The 20,753-nt window shown below is 47.1% G+C and overlaps 1 long non-coding RNA gene across 1 annotated transcript; it reads left to right on the forward strand.

The window, feature by feature from the left end:
• The first annotated feature begins 16,909 nt into the window (after positions 1-16,909).
• Positions 16,910-20,407, forward strand: LOC141083521 (uncharacterized). Its single transcript, XR_012230736.1, has 2 exons — positions 16,910-17,378; positions 19,848-20,407. It is a non-coding gene; the product is annotated as an uncharacterized lncRNA (long non-coding RNA).
• The last annotated feature ends 346 nt before the right edge of the window (positions 20,408-20,753 follow it).

The raw sequence follows: 20,753 nt of genomic DNA on the forward strand, positions 1-20,753 counted from the left end.
ATTTTTTCCACAAAAATGATCGTTTCATGCCCAATTTTTATTTTCCCAAGGGAAACAGGACCCCAAAAGATATTGTGCAATTTATCCTGAGTACGCTGATACCCAATATGTGGGAGTAAACAACTATTTGGGCGCATGGCAGAGCTCGGAAGGGAAGCAGCGCCGTTTGACTTTTTTGGTTGGAATTGAGATCGGGCGCCATGACCCGTTTGGAAAGCCCCTGATGTGCCTAAACAGTGGAAACCCCCCACAAGTGACACCATTTTGGAAACTAGACCCCCCAAGGCACTTATCTAGATGTGTGGTGAGAACTTTGAACCCCCAAAGGCTTCAAAGAAGTTTATAACGTACAGCCGTAAAATTAAAAAAATCACATTTTTTCCACAAAAATGATCTTTTCATCCCCAATTTTTATTTTCCCAAGGGTAACAGGACCCCAAAAGTTATTCTGCAATTTGTCCTGAGTACGCTGATACCCCATATGTGGGGGTAAACCACTATTTGGGCACATGGCAGAGCTCGGAAGGGAAGCAGCGCTATTTAACTTTTTTGTCTGGAATTGAGATTGGACTCCATGCTGCATTTGGAAAGCCCCTGCTGTGCCTAAACAGAGGAAAACCCCAAAAATGACACCATTTTGGAAACTAGACTGCCCAAGGAACGTATCTACATGTGTGGTTAGCACTTTGAACCCCCAAGGGCTTCACAGAAGTTTATAACGACTGGGCATGAAAATAAAAAAATCATATTTTTTCCTAAAGCATGATCATTTAGTCACCAATTTTTTTATTTTTCCAAGGGTAACAGGAGAAATTGGACCCCAAAAGTTGTTGTCCAATTTGTCCTGAGTACGCTGAGATCCCATACGTGGAAGAAAACTACTGTATGGGCATACGTCGGGGCTCGGAAGGGAAGTAGTGATGTTTTGGAATACAGACTTTGATGGAATGGTTTGCGGGTGTCATGTTGCCTTTGGAGAGCCCCTGATGTGCCTAAACTGTGCAAACCCCCACAAGTGACCCCATTTTGGAAAGTAGACCCCCCAAGGAACTTATCTAGATGTGTGGTGAGCACTTTGAACCCCCAAATGCTTCACAGAAGTTTATAATGCCCTGGCGTGGAAATAAAAAAATCATATTTTTTCCACAAACATGATCTTTTAGTCCCCAATTTTTGTATTTTCCCAAGGGTAACAGGAGAAATTGGACCACAAAAGTTGTTGTCCAATTTGTCCTGAGTACGCTGATACCCCATATGTGGGAGAAAGCTACTGTATGGGCACACGTCGGGGCTTGAAAGGGAAGTAGTGACGTTTTGGAATGCAGACTTTGATGGAATGGTCTGCGGGTGTCATTTCACGTTTGGAGAGCCTCTGATGTGCCTAAACTGTTGAAACCCCCCAATTCTAACTCCAACCCTAACCCCAACACACCCCTAACCCTAATCTCAGCCCTAACCCTAGCCCTAACCCTAAGCCTAATAGGAAAATGGAAATAAATACTTTTTTTTAATTTTATTATTTTTCCTTAACTAAGGGGGTGATAAAGGGGGGTTTGATTTACTATTTTTAGCTGTTTTTATGTTTGGCAGCTGTCATGCGCTAAAAGACACTTTTTATTGTAAAAATAGTTTTTGCATCACCACATTTTGAGAGCTATAATTTTTCCATATTTTGACCCACTGAGTCATGTGGGGTCTTATTTTTTGCGGGACGAGTTGATGTTTTTACTGGTACCATTTTCGGGCACGTGACATTTTTTAATCGCTTTTTATTCCGATTTTTGGGGCGCAGAATGAACAAAAACCAGCATTTCATGAATTTCTTTTGGGGGGTACGTTTACACCGTTCCGCATGTGGTAAAATTGATAAAGCCGTTTTATTCTTTGGGTCAGTACGATTACAGCGATACCTCATTTATATTTTTTTATGTTTTCGCGCTTTTATGCAGTGAAAACAATTTTATATAAAAAAATAATTATTTTTGCATCGCTTTATTCTGCGAGCTATAACTTTTTAATTTTTTTGCTGATGATGCTGTGTGGCAGCTCATTTTTTGCGGGACAAGATTACGTTTTCAGCGGTACCATGCTTATTTATATACGTCTTTTTGATCGCGTGTTATTGCACTTTTTGTTCGGTGGTATGACGATAAAGCATTGTTTTTTGCTTTGTTTTTTATTTTTATTTTTTAAGGGGTTCACTAAAGGGGTTAACTAGTGGGACAGTTTTATAGGGCGGGTCGTTACGGACGCGACAATACTAAATATGTGTTCTTTCATTGTTTTCTTTTTATTTACGAAAACTGAATTTATTAGGGAATATTTTTTTTTTAAATTTATTTAGGGATTTTTTATAAATTATTTTTACACATTTTTTTTTACTTTATTTTATTGTCCCAAGGGGGGGACATCACTGTCTAGTGACACTTTACACAGCGCTGTGTCAGATCAGCGATCTGACAGACTCTGCTGCAGGCTTTCTCAGGCACTGAGGAAGCCGCCTCCCTGCAGGTCCCCAAAGGCCCCCGCAGCCATCTTGGATCCAGGAGCCTGCATGGAAGTAGACACTCAGAGCAGCACAGCATATCACGCTGCACTAGGGGTCTCAGGGAAGCACGCAGGGAGCCCCCATCCTGCCCGATGCTTCCCTATGCCCCTGGTACACTGCAATCATGTTTGATCACAGTGTGCCAGGGGTTAATGTGCTGGGTGTCAGCTGTGATAATCAGCTGACACCCGGCCGCGATCAGCGGCGCTCCCCCCATGAGCGCCACTGATCGCGCTATACATACTATTCCGTCCTTGGGATTTAGGTCCCAGGTCACATGGACGGAATAGTACGTCAAATGTAGGAAAGGGATTAATCCCTTATTACCCCATATGCCACCCGCTACAGGGCAAATGGGAACAGAGAGGCTAAGTGCCGGAATTGGCGCATCTTACAGATGTACCTTTTCTGAGGTGGCTGGGGGTAGATGTTTTTAGCCAGGGCGGCCAATAACAATGGTCCCTTCCTAGGCTATTAATATCTGCATAGAAAAAAGTTGATTCAGCTCACCCTTATATTGATGTCCACACCGCACATAAATGGTTTTGTCCGAGCAAGGAAGCGTCTCTGCTTGACGTTAAATACTTGTAGAAAAAAGAAGGTATCCAGCTCAGGAAATAAAATCCAAAATCTTTATTGAAACAAATTAAAAAATAAGCTGCTTGATAACCAGTATATACTGAAGGAAGGAATGCCCTGAACGACTGGACGCGTTTCGAACGTGTGTAGTGCTCTTAGTCCTCTGTTTCACAATGAGCAGTCTTGCAAAAGTTAAAATACGCCCCAAGCACTAGGAGAAGCGGCAGGAAAAAGCGCAAACATTCCATCTATATTCAAGAACAGACTAAGAAGTCAATCCAAGACATCTCGTTAGACGTAATTAATTTATCTTCTATTGTTCTATCTGAAACTGAAACTAGAGTGTTATCGTTGGGGTTGAATTTTGCTCCAACAAATACAGATTTGAATATTTTTTCTACCTTTAAAGACATTAATAAATTTGTTAGGAATCTGACAGTGAAAAAACATTTTTTTACAGAAGAGAAAACGCAGGTCCCAACATCGACTTGTGTTACCAATGAGTTTGTTGGAAAATGTTTTTTGGAACAAAATGGATTGTTATCCCTTATGGATTTGGATACCACTGACACGACCGTCAAAAATGACAATGTGATTTCCACCTTTAAGACCAGAAATCCTTCTTTTTATCCGGTACACACCAGAACTGATTCAATGGAACGATTCCAGGACAGTATTGAACGAGATTTGCGTAATCTCGCATCAGAGATTCCTTCTCGTCCTCAAAAAATTGACAAGAGATTTCAACGCAAGATTGTGCGGATGTTGGATAAAGAACCTCGACTAACATCCAAACAAGTTCAAGCTGCCCTGCTGTCCAAGGGTACAACAGTGTCAACCCGTACTATCCGTCGGCGTCTGAATGAAAAGGGACTGTATGGTTGGAGACCCAGGAAGACCCCACTTCTTACCCCGAGACATAAAAAAGCCAGGCTGGAGTTTGCCAAAACTTACCTGAAAAAGCCTAAAACGTTTTGGAAGAATGTTCTGTGGTCAGATGAGACAAAAGTAGAGCTTTTTGGCAAAGGCATCAACATAGAGTTTACAGGAGAAAAAAAGAGGCATTCAAAGAAAAAAACACGGTCCCTACAGTCAAACATGGCGGAGGGTGGGCTAATAATCCATGCTCCTAGGATGGAGCCAAAGCGTCTGGGTCACACAAAGGACATATATTCCTGCTTCTGCTAGCAGGTACATTCTAATTGAAGCCCTAGGCTTTTTTCCTGCCCCCTGCTGGCACGGCTCCATACCTGAGCTTTGAAGCTCTGTTTTGGGCCTATCCTCATTATCACACCAATAGCCCTGGCTATTTAGCATTGGAACACTAAATCCTGCTTGTATTTACTAATTACACAGCACCTGGGGGTATAGAAGCCGTTAACTGCCTGTAATTCCTGAACTTAGACCAAAATGGATGCCAAGCTCAGACCGGTGGCCCCACATCTAAGATGGCGGCTGCACCTTCATCACACCTCCCTGCTTTAGAGGGCGCTAGGGGGTATCACATTCCTGTGATCCCCCATGCGCCCTTCCGCACCTTCTCCTTGCCGGGACAGCCCATCAGCGTTACCATGGTCCCTGCCTCTTTTTTGGCGAATGGTGAAGTGATACTGTTGGAGAGAGAGGCTCCAGCGTAGCAACCTCCCATTCGTCCCAGAGACCGTGTGTAACCAGCTGAGGGGGTTGTGGTCTGTTTCCACGGTGAATTGGTGTCCGTACAAGTATGGCTGCAGACGCTGCAGGGCCCACACAATTGCAAGACATTCCTTCTCCATCGTGGAATAGGCCACTTCCCTCGGCAGGAGCTTCCGGCTCAGGTACAGAACGTGGTGTTCATGGCCCGTAGTGTCGACCTGGCTGAGCACAGCACCGAGGCCGAAGTCGCTGGCGTCGGTCTGCACTACGAATGGCCGCGTGAAGTCGGCTGCCTGTAGTACAGGAGAACTAGAAAGGGCGGTCTTGAGCGCCTGGAAAGCTGTCTCGCAGGCGACTGTCCAGTCGGCTGCGACGGGCAGCCTCTTCTTGGTGAGGTCCGTCAGGGGCTTGGCCAGGGCACTATAGTGAGGAACAAACCTCCTATAATACCCGGCTGTCCCCAAGAAGGACATCACCTGCTTCTTGGTCCTGGGGGTGGGCCAGGATGTGATGGCATCCACCTTCCCGGACTCTGGCTTCAGAGCTCCCCCACCTACCCGGTGCCCCAGGTAGTGGACCTCACTCATACCCAGCTGGCACTTTTCGGGCTTAATGGTCAAGCCTGCTCTAGGTGATCTTCCCAGGTGGGACTGAAGATGGCGATGTCGTCTAGATACGCGGTCGCATACCCTTCCAGTCCCCCGAGCAGCGTGTTGACCATCCTCTGAAAAGTGGCAGGGGCATTCTTCATGCCGAATGGCATCACCGTGGACTCGTACAGTCTGAATAGGGTGATAAAGGCAGAGCGTTCCCGTGCCCCAGGGGTCAGGGGAATCTGCCAATACCTCCTGCTCAGATCCATGATGGTCAGGTACTTGGCCCCGGCCAGCCAATCGAGCAGGTCATCGATGCGCGGCATTGGGTACGCATCGGTGACCGTCACAGCGTTGAGCCCCCGGTAGTCCACGCAGAACCGCGTAGTTCGGTGCTTTTTAGGGACGAGGACTACAGGCGAAGCCCACGTGCTATTGGACTCTTGGATCACCAACAGCTTCAGCATCTCATCTATCTCTTGGCGCATGTGCTGCTGCACCTCAAGAGAGAACCGATATGCTGAACGCCGGATCGGGGGGTTATTGCCGGTGTCCACGTCATGGACGGCTGTCTCAGTCCTTCCGGGCAGGCTGCTGAACAGCTCCCGAAAGGGGTGTAGGGTGACCCTCAGCTGGGAACGTTGTTCCTCCGAGAGCTGGTGGCCAACCCCCACATCCTCGATGGATCTACCCGCCTTAGCTTGGGTGAGCAGATCCAGGAGGGTTTCTACCTCTCCTTCCTCGGGAAGGTTGCACACTGGGTGGGCACAAGCGTCCCGCTCATGATGGGCCTTCATCATGTTCACGTGGAAGGCCTTCCTCCTTCCACGGGCGTGGTCCAGGGTGACCAGATAGGTGACAGCGTTGAGCCGCTGGTGCACGAGGTATGGACCCTCCCAGGCCGCCTGAAGCTTGTTTTGAGGTACGGGGACCAGTACCCACACCTTTTGACCCACCTCGTAGGTCTGCTCACAAGCATTCTGGTCGTACCACCGCTTCTGGTCAGCCTGGGCCATATTGTCATGCACCAGCCGTGTCAAGGCCGTCATTCTGTCCCGGAAGCGCACAACATACTCAATGACCGACACTCCAGGGGTAGCCAAATCCCCTTCCCATGCTTCCTTCACCAGAGCAAGGGGCCCCCGTACACGTTGCCCGTACAGGAGCTCAAAGGGGGAGAACCCTGTTGAGGCCTGTGGGACCTCTCGGTAGGCAAACAGCAGGTGTGGGAGGTACCGCTCCCAGTCTCTCCCGTGGGAGTCGACCAACATCTTCAGCATCTGCTTTAAGGTGCCATTGAACCGCTCACACAGGCCATTGGTCTGTGGGTGGTACGGGCTGGCTACCAGATGTTGCACCTGTACCTGCTTACAGAGAGACTCCATCAGCTGCGACATGAACTGGGTCCCTCGGTCGGTGAGCATTTCCTGGGGAAGCCCTACTCTGGAGAAAATCTCCAGTAAGGCAGTGGCCACTTTGTCAGCCCGAATGGACGACAAAGCTACCGCCTCCGGGTATCGGGTGGCATAGTCCACTACCGTTAGTATGAAGCATTTCCCGGAGCGGCTGGGAGTGGACAGAGGTCCAATGAGATCCACAGCCACCTTCGAGAAAGGCTCTTCTATGATGGGCAGAGTTACCAGTGGGGCTTTGGGGCGCCGCCCCGCCTTCCCCACCCTCTGACAGGTGTCACATGAACGGCAGTAGGCAATCACCTCGGTCCTCATTCCTGGCCAGTAGAAATGCTGAGCTAGCCTGGCCCTGGCTTTAGCGATCCCTAGGTGTCCGGCCATGGGAATCTCGTGTGCAATCCGCAACAATTCTGCCCTGAACGGATAGGGTACCACTAACTGTCGGTCCCTGGACCACGCCTCCGGTGAACCCTGCTGGACCGTTACCCGGTACAGCCGTCCCTGGTCCCAGACCACTCGCTCGCGGTCGGACTCCAGGGGAGGCTGTGCCGCCTGCTCCTTGAGAGCTTTCAGGCTAGCGTCAGCTTCCAACGCTGCCTGAAATCCCTGACTCGATGTGGCAAGAATTGACGAAACTGCCACCTCCTCTGTCAGCTCCCCGGGATCTGTCTCCTGGCCGCTGTCTGACTCGGCAGCCACTTGGTCGGAGACAGGGGAACCGTCGGACCTCCGCGAGGCTCCTTGGGCTCCGGCGCTCCTACTCCTGGTAACAGCGGCCACGACCGCTGAGACCACAGGTAGCGCCTGCTTCCCCTCGGCCCCCGACCAAGTCGCCGGGTCAGGCAGACTTCCCTGGCCTCTTGACATCCCGGATGTGGGGAACTCCTGCCCTGGGGTCTTACCTGGTGGCTCCTCTCCCGGGACGCCCCCTCCCCCCATGGCCTATTCCTCTTTCTGCAGAGGTCCTCAACTCAGGAGGCTGGATTCACTTAGGGGCCCTACACTGGCCATAGCAGCCCCTCCCTCCACCTCTGAGCTCTCCCCTGCAGGCTTCTCACCTGTCCTCACTGTGAGCCCTGTGTGTGTAGTGTCAGTGCATGGCTTACTATCAGGTTTCACTCCCTCCTCCACTGTTGGAGGCACATTCAACACATTAACATTAGCATTCACAGTAGAGTCATGACATTCTTGGGGAGCCGGACTTGGGGGTTCAGTGGTCACCCACTGAGTCACTAGCCGCCCCAAATCGGTCCCAAGCAACACATTGGCAGGAATATTTGGCGTTACTCCCACCTCCCGCACTCCCCTCCCGGCGCCCCAGTCCAAAAACACCTTGGCGACGGGCAGCGCCGGTTCAACACCTCCAATTCCGGAGACGGAAAGGGTTTTCCCAGGCACCAAGTCTTGAGGGGACACCACCTCAAGACGTACCAGGGTTCGTTCAGCGCCTGTGTCCCGCAGTCCCATGACCACTGAGCGGCCGATGGTGACGGGTTGGTAATTGTCCAGGGACCCCCCACCACCCCCTCCCACACACAAAACAGTGGACGGTTTCTGGGACAGGGATGGGGCCTTATGGTGCTGGGGACACGCAGCCTTAACGTGTCCTGGCTGGTTGCAATGATGACAACGTCTGGGTTCTGCTCCTGGCCTGGAGAGGGCAGCAGGGGGGTACACCCCTTGCACTCTGGGGGCTGGGGGGACAGGGGCAGGACTGGGCTTACCCCCTCTCCAGGTGCTGCTGGCAGGCTTCTTCGGCTCAGAGGCCGTGTTGTTGGCATACTCGTCTGCCAGGGCAGCTGTAGCAGAAGCCCCCTTTGGTTTCCGGTCACGGAGGAACTGCTGGAGGTCCTCTGGGCAGTTCCACAAGAACTGCTCCGTAACAAACAGTTCCTGGACCTCCTGGCAGGTGGTGAGCTCTAGACCCGAGGTCCAGTGCTCCGCAGCTCTCAGCAGTGCCCGCATGTGGTCGGTCCAGGTGTCCTTGGAGCCCCGCTACAGGCTCCGGAACTTCCTGCGTTACGACTCCGGGGTGAGGTTGTAGTGCTGGATCAGGGCCCGCTTGATGCTGTTGTAGTCCTGCTCCTCCCCGGCAGGTAATTCCCCCAAAACTTCCAGGGACTTACCCCTCAAACGGGGGGTCAGGTACCTTGCCCACTGATCCAGGGCCAGATGGTGTTGGAGGCAGGTTCTCTCAAAGGCCAGCAGAAAGGAATCCAGGTCTCCATCCTTTTCAAGCAGGGGGAAGTCCTCTGCCCGGACCTTGGAAGCCTTGGTCCCTGGTGGGGCTGGAGAGTCCAGCGGGAGTCCGTGCTGAGCCATCTCCAGTCGGTGCCGGGGCTCTGCAGCTTCACGGCGTTCAGTATGCTCACGCTCCGCTGCTCTCTCGGCCGCCGCTTGCTCACGCTCCGCTGCTCTCTCTGCTGCCGCTAGGAGTCTGTCATGGGTGGCGTCGTTACCAGCCTCGAGCTGTGCCATAGCCGCTTGTAAAAGGGCCTCCGATCTGGACAGGCTGAGTTGGGCAGGTGGTGGGCAGTCCACTGTGGGACTGAGCACGGGGGTCTGGCTCCTTGGGGAGCCCTGGCTGAGCTCCCCCTCGCCTTCATTGGTATTGTCCTCCACCACATCCTCATAGACCATAGCATTGGCCTCCCCCTTTGTCCTACTCCTGGTGCCTTCCGCCATCTTGGGAACCTCTGGTTACTGACACAGCTGCAACCCTGGCCTCGCACACAACTTATTATATTTGCACTCTGACCATCTAGTGCTGGGCTGACCTTAAGACCCCAGCAGTGAAAGTTACCGCTGGTAGTCTCTAGTGTCTGGGAGTAGGGGTCCCACGCACACTATTACTCTGATCCCACCGCTTGCCACCAAGTGTGGAGGAACACACACAGACCCGTTCCTCCCACGTCACCACCGTGACGTAACTACACAGGCACAGCTCTCCAGCGCCCCCTTTGTCTCTCAGGTCAGTATGGGAACTGCACCTAGAGCAAATGGTCGCCGGGGAGGAGGTCCTGTTACCTGCTCGGGGTTCTAAGATTCGTGATCAGAGTAAAAGCATCAGCCCAAGATTAAGTTTATAGTTTAATTGCCTTAAGGGCGCACTAGATAATTACAGAAATATACAGTAAATTTGCAGTCAGAGAAAAGATATAACAAAAGAGTACAAGACTTAAGATATTAAGCTGGAGGTCAATTTACCAGATTGTAGGGTCATGTGGGTGCTGGGGAGCTCTGCAGTCCACAGGTACAAGAATCTTAGTTGCTGGACAGACCCCCAAAGCATGGGCCGCTGCTCCCCTCAGCATGTCTGTCCCTAGGTCCTTCTTAGATAGTCATAGTCCGGATCTTCTGTGTGAAAGAATGAATATCTGCCAGGGGTTGCTAGTCCTTAAACACGCTAGGTTCCTCCCCCTGTGTCAGAGGGTGGGCTAATAATCCATGCTCCTAGGATGGAGCCAAAGCGTTTGGGTCACACAAAGGATGTATATTCCTGCGTCTGCTAGCAGGTACATTCTAATTGAAGCCCTAGGCTTTTTTCCTGCCCCCTGCTGGCACGGCTCCGTACCTGAGCTTTGAAGCTCTGTTTAGGGCCTATCCTCATTATCACACCAATGGCCCTGGCTATTTAGAATTGGAACACTAAATCCTGCTTGTATTTACTAATTACACAGCACCTGGGGGTATAGAAGCCGTTAACTGCCTGTAATTCCTGAACTTAGACCAAAATGGATGCCAAGCTCAGACCTGTGGCCCCACATCTAAGATGGCGGCTGCTCCTTCATCACAGAAACTCATTGATGGTTACCGGAAGCGGTTGGTTGCAGTTATTTTGACTAAAGGTTGTGCAACCAAGTATTAGGCTGAGGGTGCCAATATTTTTGTCTGGCCCATTTTTGGAGTTTTGTGTGTTATGATCAATGTTTTGCTTTTTGCTTCATTCTCTTTTGTGTTTTTTCATTTAAGACAAATTACATGAAGATAATAATACCAAAGAATTTGTGATTGCAATCATTTTCAGGAAGAAACTGAGTATTATCTGACAAAATTGCAGGGGTGTCAATACTTCTGGCCACAACTGTATGGTCATGCTTATTCTATACGTAGACTGGGTGCGCTGGTCCTCCTAAGAGGAAAAACAAGAGGGAGTGTAACATTGCGCCAACATTATAAATAACACTGTACAAGTGCGGTGATTATCCTTGTGGAGAGAATGCCCCAGAAATTAATGAGGGAAGTAAAAGGTTCCTGATTTTTACCTGGATGCTGCACTGATAGGCAAAGGTAATTAGCGCTTCAGTATGGCGACAAACATCGCATATGGATATGCGCTGAAATGGAAGGGAAATACACAAACTGAGTGTGTCATAAATTATATAGGTGAGAGCGCGGTATGTGGCGTTGGTCCATAGATTTACCTGTAGTGGTAGTCCCTCCGGTGTGCGGTGTGTACCGCTATGTGTAGAGGATGCCCTGTTGCAATGGGCACTTCCAGGTTTACAACCCGGCGGAGACATTCCCCTGGACTGCGTCGTGGCGGTCATGTGATGAGGCTTTGGGCCTGCGCAGTGTGTGAGGAGGAACTGCGCATGTCAGTGGGGAAGGTTGCATAGTGTGGACCGCGTCATAGCAGTCATGTGACCGGAGTTAATGCGCCTGCGCTGTGAGGCCACAGTGCTGTGTGGAAACAGCGCTCGCAAGGGTTTCAGCGCTGAATGAGGTGCGCATGTCAGTAAGGGGTCATCTTTTTGTCCAGCATACAAATTTAATTTTTTCGAACTTGACATGGACCTACATAGGTTCTATAGAAACCTTAGGCAAAAGGTCCATTTTTCCAAGCAACCACCAACAGTGATGGGACAGGTTACTCCAACTCTATTACAGTTTAAGGAGTTGGGACTTCGGGCACACAGTTCATTTATGCCCCCGAAAGGGAGCCCACCAGGGGAAACCTTCATTTCCCTGGTTGAAAGGGACATACATTGCTTTAATAGGGAAGTCAATCAGGGCAGATTCCATCATCACACCAACTTATCTAAACAGGAAAGAACGGCCCTAGATAATCTGTCTTCTGACAAATCACTAGTCATTAAACCGGCCGACAAGGGTGGGGCCATAGTTGTCATGGATAAGTCTGACTACTTAAATGAAATCCAGAGACAACTCAATGACACAGAGGTTTATATGACCATCCCTTACAATCCTCTATACTCCATTATCAGTAAGATCCAACCCATAATTGATTACCATATGGGGAAGGCACAATAGACTAAAAAACAGGAGAGTTTCTTTTGAAAACAGATCCCATCACACCTGTGTTTTACATTTTGCCAAAAATCCACAAAAGGCTAGAAAAACCACCAGGTCGCCCGATCGTGTCATCCACAGATTCAATTCTATCACCACCTGACATGTTATTGGAGAAGATTCTCACACCTCTAGTTAAAACCACGAGATCTTTCCTGAAAGATACTAATGATTTTCTAACTCTCATTAAAACCTTGGGCCCTCTTCCCCCTTCCTCCATTCTGGTTACGTGGGACGTCAATAGTCTATACACGTCAATCACACATGAGAAAGGTATGAAAGTCACAGAAACATTAATGGAGAGGGCAGGCATTGATACCAAGATCCGCAACCTTTGCTCTGATCTATTGGGGCTGGTACTTAAAGAGAATTACTTCCTTTTTCAGGACACCTTTTATATCCAGAGACAGGGCACCGCGATGGGCACACACGTAGCGCCCCCATATGCCATTGCCTATATGGCATCTTTTGAGGACAACTATTGTATGTATATACCCACCCATTATACATACGGCATGCCACTAGTTGGGTAAGATTCATTGACGATATCTTTTGCGTTTGGAATGGCCCCCTAGATACACTGTTGGAATTTGACAAACATATCAACAGTATTTGGCCCGAACTTAAATTTAGCCTACAATATGACACACAAAAAATGAATTTCTTGGATACGTTGATCAGTAAAGATGAGAGTGGGATATTGTTGGTTGACTTATATGTCAAACCAACGGATAGAAATAGCATTTTACTTTTTGACAGCTTTCACCCCCCGGCCATCAAAAGATCTATCCCTAGATCTCAGTATCGTAGGGTGGACAGAATTGTCACCAACGAGGAAACGAGGGTACAAAGATCCCTTAAAATGACAAAAAAAATTTCTGAGAGGGGCTATTCCAATGGGTTGCTAACTGAATCTAGATCAAATAGGAGTCAGAAAATCAATAACTCTAGTAAACACGTACCATTTGTGAATACTTACCACCCTTTTTCCAGAAAAATACAGGCCACCATCAACAAACACTGGAACATATTATCAAAAAGCTACCCTGACATACCGGAATTCCAACAATCTTTCCTCCCGTGCTATCGCAGAGCTAAGAATCTGAGGGACAAGTTGGTTAGGGCAGATGCAGGCTCTAACACATCAATACCGAAACAAACTTTTCTCCGGACACAGAAACAAGAGACTTTTCCATGCTTATCTTGTTTACAGTGTAGCGACATACAAAGGGGAAGTCATATTTTTCACCCTCAGACTGGAAAAGCGATTCCGGTCAAAGTATTTTACACCTGCGAATCCACTTATGTTGTCTATTTGATAAAATGTCCATGTGGTCTAGCCTACGTTGGGGAAACGACACAAATGGTAAGGGATAGAACTTCCCAACATAAATCAAACATCAGATGTAAGAGAACTCATCTCCCTCTACCGCAGCATTTCCTCGACAAGGGACATAGCATTTCCCAGCTAAAGTTCCAGGTACTGGAACAAGTTGAACCCAACAGAAGAGGATACGACAGGACTAAAACCCTCAAAAGAAGGGAAGCCTATTGGATTTTTACATTACAGACCCTGGAACCCAAGGGACTGAACAGAGACTATGACACATTAAGCTTCCTGTGAGATACAGGGGTGGTTTAGCTGCAACATACCAAGTGATGATTTTGCTATTTCTTTATGTTCATTTAGACTAGTATAGAAATCGTGTCATTTTGTCATTTTACTATGGCTCATTTACTTGTCTATAAGTGTTTCTTAACAATATTCTCTTTTCTTTCTATATAGAACCATTAAGTCTACTCTTCACCTCCCCACTGGGCACACTGCACCTGGGGGTATAGAAGCCGTTAACTGCCTGTAATTCCTGAACTTAGACCAAAATGGATGCCAAGCTCGGACCTGTGGCCCCACATCTAAGATGGCGGCTGCTCCTTCATCACAGAAACTCATTGATGGTTACCGGAAGCGGTTGGTTGCAGTTATTTTGACTAAAGGTTGTGCAACCAAGTATTAGGCTGAGGGTGCCAATACTTTTGTCTGGCCCATTTTTTGAGTTTTGTGTGTTATGATCAATGTTTTGCTTTTTGCTTCATTCTCTTTTGTGTTTTTTCATTTAAGACAAATTACATGAAGATAATAATACCAAAGAATTTGTGATTGCAATCATTTTCAGGAAGAAACTGAGTATTATCTGACAAAATTGCAGGGGTGTCAATACTTCTGGCCACAACTGTATGGTCATGCTTATTCTAAACGTAGACTGGGTGCGCTGGTCCTCCTAAGAGGAAAAACAAGAGGGAGAGTAACATTGCGCCAACATTATAAATAACACTGTACAAGTGCGGTGATTATCCTTGTGGAGAGAATGCCCCAGAAATTAATGAGAGGGAAGTAAAAGGTTCCTGATTTTTACCTGGATGCTGCACTGATAGGCAAAGGTAATTAGCGCTTCAGTATGGCGACAAACATCGCATATGGATATGTACTGAAATGGAAGTGAAATACTCAAACTGAGTGTGTCATAAATTATATAGGTGAGAGCGTGGTATGTGGCGTTGGTCCATAGATTTACCTGTAGTGGTAGTCCCTCCGGTGTGCGGTGTGTACCGCTATGTGTAGAGGGCGCCCTGTTGCAATGGGCACTTTCAGGTTTACAACCCGGCGGGGACATCCCCCTGGACTGCGTCGTGGCGGTCATGTGATGAGGCTTTGGGCCTGCGCAGTGTGTGAGGAGGAACTGCGCATGTCAGTGGGAAAGGTTGCATAGTGTGGACCGCGTCATAGCAGTCATGTGACCGGAGTTAATGCGCCTGCGCTGTGAGGCCACAGTGCTGTGTGGAAACAGCGCTCGCAAGGGTTTCAGCGCTGAATGAGGTGCGCATGTCAGTATGGGGTCATCTTTTTGTCCAGCATACAAATTTAATTTTTTCGAACTTGACATGGACCTACATAGGTTCTATAGAAACCTTAGGCAAAAGGTCCATTTTTTCAGGCAACCACCAACAATGATGGGACAGGTTACTCCAACTCTATTACAGTTTAAGGAGTTGGGACTTCGGGCACACAGTTCATTTATGCCCCCGAAAGGGAGCCCACCAGGGGAAACCTTAATTTCCCTGGTTGAAAGGGACATACATTGCTTTAATAGGGAAGTCAATCAGGGCAGATTCCATCATCACACCAACTTATCTAAACAGGAAAGAACGGCCCTAGATAATCTATCTTCTGACAAATCACTAGTCATTAAACCGGCCGACAAGGGTGGGGCCATAGTTGTCATGGATACGTCTGACTACTTAAATGAAATCCAGAGACAACTCAATGACACAGAGGTTTATATGGCCATCCCTTACAATCCTCTAAACTCCATTATCAGTAAGATCCAACCCATAATTGATTACCATATGGGGAAGGCACAATAGACAAAAAAACAGGAGAGTTTCTTTTGAAAACAGATCCCATCACACCTGTGTTTTACATTTTGCCAAAAATCCACAAAAGGCTAGAAAAACCACCAGGTCGCCCGATCGTGTCATCCACAGATTCAATTCTATCACCACCTGACATGTTATTGGAGAAGATTCTCACACCTCTAATTAAAACCACGAGATCTTTCCTGAAAGATACTAATGATTTTCTAACTCTCATTAAAACCTTGGGCCCTCTTCCCCCTTCCTCCATTCTGGTTACGTGGGACGTCAATAGTCTATACACGTCAATCACACATGAGAAAGGTATGAAAGTCACAGAAACATTAATGGAGAGGGCAGGCATTGATACCAAGATCCGCAACCTTTGCTCTGATCTATTGGGGCTGGTACTTAAAGAGAATTACTTCCTTTTTCAGGACACCTTTTATATCCAGAGACAGGGCACCGCGATGGGCACACACGTAGCGCCCCCATATGCCATTGCCTATATGGCATCTTTTGAGGACAACTGTTGTATGTATATACCCACCCATTATACATACAGCATGCCACTAGTTGGGTAAGATTCATTGACGATATCTTTTGCGTTTGGAATGGCCCCCTAGATACACTGTTGGAATTTGACAAACATATCAACAGTATTTGGCCCGAACTTAAATTTAGCCTACAATATGACACACAAAAAATGAATTTCTTGGATACGTTGATCATTAAAGATGAGAGTGGGATATTGTTGGTTGACTTATATGTCAAACCAACGGATAGAAATAGCAATTTACTTTTTGACAGCTTTCACCCCCCGGCCATCAAAAGATCTATCCCTAGATCTCAGTATCGTAGGGTGGACAGAATTGTCACCAACGAGGAAACGAGGGTACAAAGATCCCTTGAAATGACAAAAAAAATTTCTGAGAGGGGCTATCCCAATGGGTTGCTAACTGAATCTAGATCAAATAGGAGTCAGAAAATCAATAACTCTAGTAAACACGTACCATTTGTGAATACTTACCACCCTTTTTCCAGAAAAATACAGGCCACCATCAACAAACACTGGAATATATTATCAAAAAGCTACCCTGACATACCGGAATTCCAACAATCTTTCCTCCCGTGCTATCGCAGACTTAAGAATCTGAGGGACAAGTTGGTTAGGGCAGATGCAGGCTCTAACACATCAATACCGAAACAAACTTTTCTCCGGACACAGAAACAAGAGACTTTTCCATGCTTATCTTGTTTACAGTGTAGCAACATACAAAGGGGAAGTCATATTTTTCACCCTCAGACTGGAAAAGCGATTCCGGTCAAAGTATTCTACACCTGCGAATCCACTTATGTTGTCTATTTGATAAAATGTCCATGTGGTCTAGCCTACGTTGGGGAAACGACACAAATGGTAAGGGATAGAACTTCCCAACATAAATCAAACATCAGATGTAAGAGAACTCATCTCCCTCTACCGCAGCATTTCCTCGACAAGGGACATAGCATTTCCCAGCTAAAGTTCCAGGTACTGGAACAAGTTGAACCCAACAGAAGAGGATACGACAGGACTAAAACCCTCAAAAGAAGGGAAGCCTATTGGATTTTTACATTACAGACCCTGGAACCCAAGGGACTGAACAGAGACTATGACACATTAAGCTTCCTGTGAGATACAGGGGTGGTTTAGCTGCAACATACCAAGTGATGATTTTGCTATTTCTTTATGTTCATTTAGACTAGTATAGAAATCGTGTCATTTTGTCATTTTACTATTGCTCATTTACTTGTCTATAAGTGTTTCTTAACAATATTCTCTCTTCTTTCTATATAGAACCGTTAAGTCTACTCTTCACCTCCCCACTGGGCACCATTGTTTATTCGGTATAGTATATACAGTACTTCACCAACCTTTTTATTAGCTTGTTCTATATTTTGCCATTAACCTTTCAATGATGGTTTCTATACATATGCCATATATACTGTGTACACGTACTTCCTTCTGTGGACACCCCATTTTTCCCTAGAGGGGTCTATATCCTTGCTTGATATATACACATTAACAATAACTGTGGTCATCATGAGTGCTTTTATCCCCGTGATGCAGGCGCATTGGTTCCCAGTCACATGACGCCCACTCTCTGCTCCACTGACATGCGCACCTCATTCAGTGCTGAAACCATTGCGAGTGCTGTTTCCACACAGCACTGTGGCCTCACAGCGCAGGCGCATTAACTCCGGTCACATGACTGCTATGACGCTGTCCACACTATGCAACCTTCCCCACTGACATGCGCTGTTCCTCACACACTGCGCAGGCCCAAAGCCTCATCACATGACCGCCATGACGTGGTCCAGGGGGATGTCCCCGCCGGGTTATAAGCCCGGAAGTGCCCATTGCAACAGGGTGTCCTCTACACATAGCGGTACACACCGCACACCGGAGGGACTACCACTACAGGTAAATCTATGGACCAACGCCACATTCCGCACTCTCACCTACAGTGGGGAAAAAAAGTATTTAGTCAGTCAGCAATAGTGCAAGTTCCACCACTTAAAAAGATGAGAGGCGTCTGTAATTTACATCATAGGTAGACCTCAACTATGGGAGACAAACTGAGAAAAAAAAATCCAGAAAATCACATTGTCTGTTTTTTTTTCCTTTTATTTGCATATTATGGTGGAAAATAAGTATTTGGTCAGAAACAAGCAATCAAGATTTCTGGCTCTCACAGACCTGTAACTTCTTCTTTAAGAGTCTCCTCTTTCCTCCACTCATTACCTGTAGTAATGGCACCTGTTTAAACTTGTTATCAGTATAAAAAGACACCTGTGCACACCCTCAAACAGTCTGACTCCAAACTCCACTATGGTGAAGACCAAAGAGCTGTCAAAGGACACCAGAAACAAAATTGTAGCCCTGCACCAGGCTGGGAAGACTGAATCTGCAATAGCCAACCAGCTTGGAGTGAAGAAATCAACTGTGGGAGCAATAATTAGAAAATGGAAGACATACAAGACCACTGATAATCTCCCTCGATCTGGTGCTCCATGCAAAATCCCACCCCGTGGGGTCAGAATGATCACAAGAACGGTGAGCAAAAATCCCAGAACCACGCGGGGGGACCTAGTGAATGAACTGCAGAGAGCTGGGACCAATGTAACAAGGCCTACCATAAGTAACACACTACACCACCATGGACTCAGATCCTGCAGTGCCAGACGTGTCCCACTGCTTAAGCCTGTACATGTCCGGGCCCGTCTGAAGTTTGCTAGAGAGCATTTGGATAATCCAGAGGAGTTTTGGGAGAATGTCCTATGGTCTGATGAAACCAAACTGGAACTGTTTGGTAGAAACACAACTTGTCGTGTTTGGAGGAAAAAGAATACTGAGTTGCATCCATCAAACACCATACCTACTGTAAAGCATGGTGGTGGAAACATCATGCTTTGGGGCTGTTTCTCTGCAAAGGGGCCAGGACGACTGATCCGGGTACATGAAAGAATGAATGGGGCCATGTATCGTGAGATTTTGAGTGCAAACCTCCTTCCATCAGCAAGGGCATTGAAGAGGAAACGTGGCTGGGTCTTTCAACATGACAATGATCCAAAGCACACCGCCAGGGCAACGAAGGAGTGGCTTCGTAAGAAGCATTTCAAGGTCCTGGAGTGGCCTAGCCAGTCTCCAGATCTCAACCCTATAGAAAACCTTTGGAGGGAGTTGAAAGTCCGTGTTGCCAAGCGAAAAGCCAAAAACATCACTGCTCTAGAGGAGATCTGCATGGAGGAATGGGCCAACAGTGTGTGGCAACCTTGTGAAGACTTACAGAAAACGTTTGACCTCTGTCATTGCCAACAAAGGATATATCACAAAGTATTGAGATGAAATTTTGTTTCTGACCAAATACTTATTTTCCACCATAATATGCAAATAAAATGAAAAAAAAAACAGACAATGTGATTTTCTGGATTTTTTTTTCTCAGTTTGTCTCCCATAGTTGAGGTCTACCTATGATGTAAATTACAGACGCCTCTCATCTTTTTAAGTGGTGGAACTTGCACTATTGCTGACTGACTAAATACTTTTTTGCCCCACTGTATATAATTTATGACACACTCAGTTTGTGTATTTCCCCTCCATTTCAGCGCATATCCATATGCGATGTTTGTCGCCATACTGAAGCGCTAATTACCTTTGCCTATCAGTGCAGCATCCAGGTAAAAATCAGGAACCTTTTACTTCCCTCTCATTAATTTCTGGGGCATTCTCTCCACAAGAATAATAACCGCACTTGTACAGTGTTATTTATAATGTTGGCGTAATGTTACTCTCCCTCTTGTTTTTCCTCTTAGGAGGACCAGCGCACCAGTCTACGTATAGAATAAGCATGACCATACAGTTGTGGCCAGAAGTATTGACACCCCTGCTATTTTGTCAGATAATACTCAGTTTCTTCCTACGTATAGAATAAGCACGACCATATACCTATCTGGCACAAATTTTTACACCTAGTACTGTGGAGCACCCATATCCTTTCTTTGCTACATTGAAGCTTTCTCTTTCTTTGCTTCTCACTAAAATATATTAATGGTTGATTTCCTTAATACCGTCTTATACAGATTTATATATATTCGTCACAGATAAGCTATAGAATATGTATTCCTTTGGATCAGTCTCATGAGTCCAAGCCTTAGAACACGCCGATCCGACGGACTATGTTTGTTTTGTCTATTTTTGTCTATTTTTGTCTTGTGCATCATGAGATATTGAATTCTCTGTGATATTGAACCATTTTGCATATGTTCTTACAGCATATCCTTAGAGAATCTCTGATGAAGGTCCAGTGTTGGACCGAAAACGTTTAGTAAATATTATCTGGATGCCAATAAAATGGAATCATCTTTCTTCACCATTTTGAGTGCCAAGTTCTTTATATATTTGTGATACGGGCTGGATACCCTACTTGTGCACCTTCTACAGACTTATTGATAATTTGAGTGCCTTGTTGTTTCTACTTCCAGACAGAATGAGGCAGCCAGCGGTGAGGAGTGTGTATGGCGTCGGAGATGGCGGTACCGTACACACTGCATACCGCCATCTGCGAAGTCATACTTACATACTTACCTGACCGGGAGGAGCGTTGCCGCGGCGCTTCTCTTCGGCCGGAGACTGGGGCAGGAGTGCGCCTGGAATCGCGCATGCGCATAGTGCGATCTGGCGCTATTTTACTGAAGACATACTTGCAGTGTGTTTTCAGC

This window comes from Dendrobates tinctorius, unplaced genomic scaffold, assembly GCF_039654945.1.
Source record: "Dendrobates tinctorius isolate UK_male_01 unplaced genomic scaffold, ASM3965494v1 ptg000005l, whole genome shotgun sequence".
In the NCBI taxonomy this organism is placed as follows: Eukaryota; Metazoa; Chordata; class Amphibia; order Anura; family Dendrobatidae; genus Dendrobates; species Dendrobates tinctorius.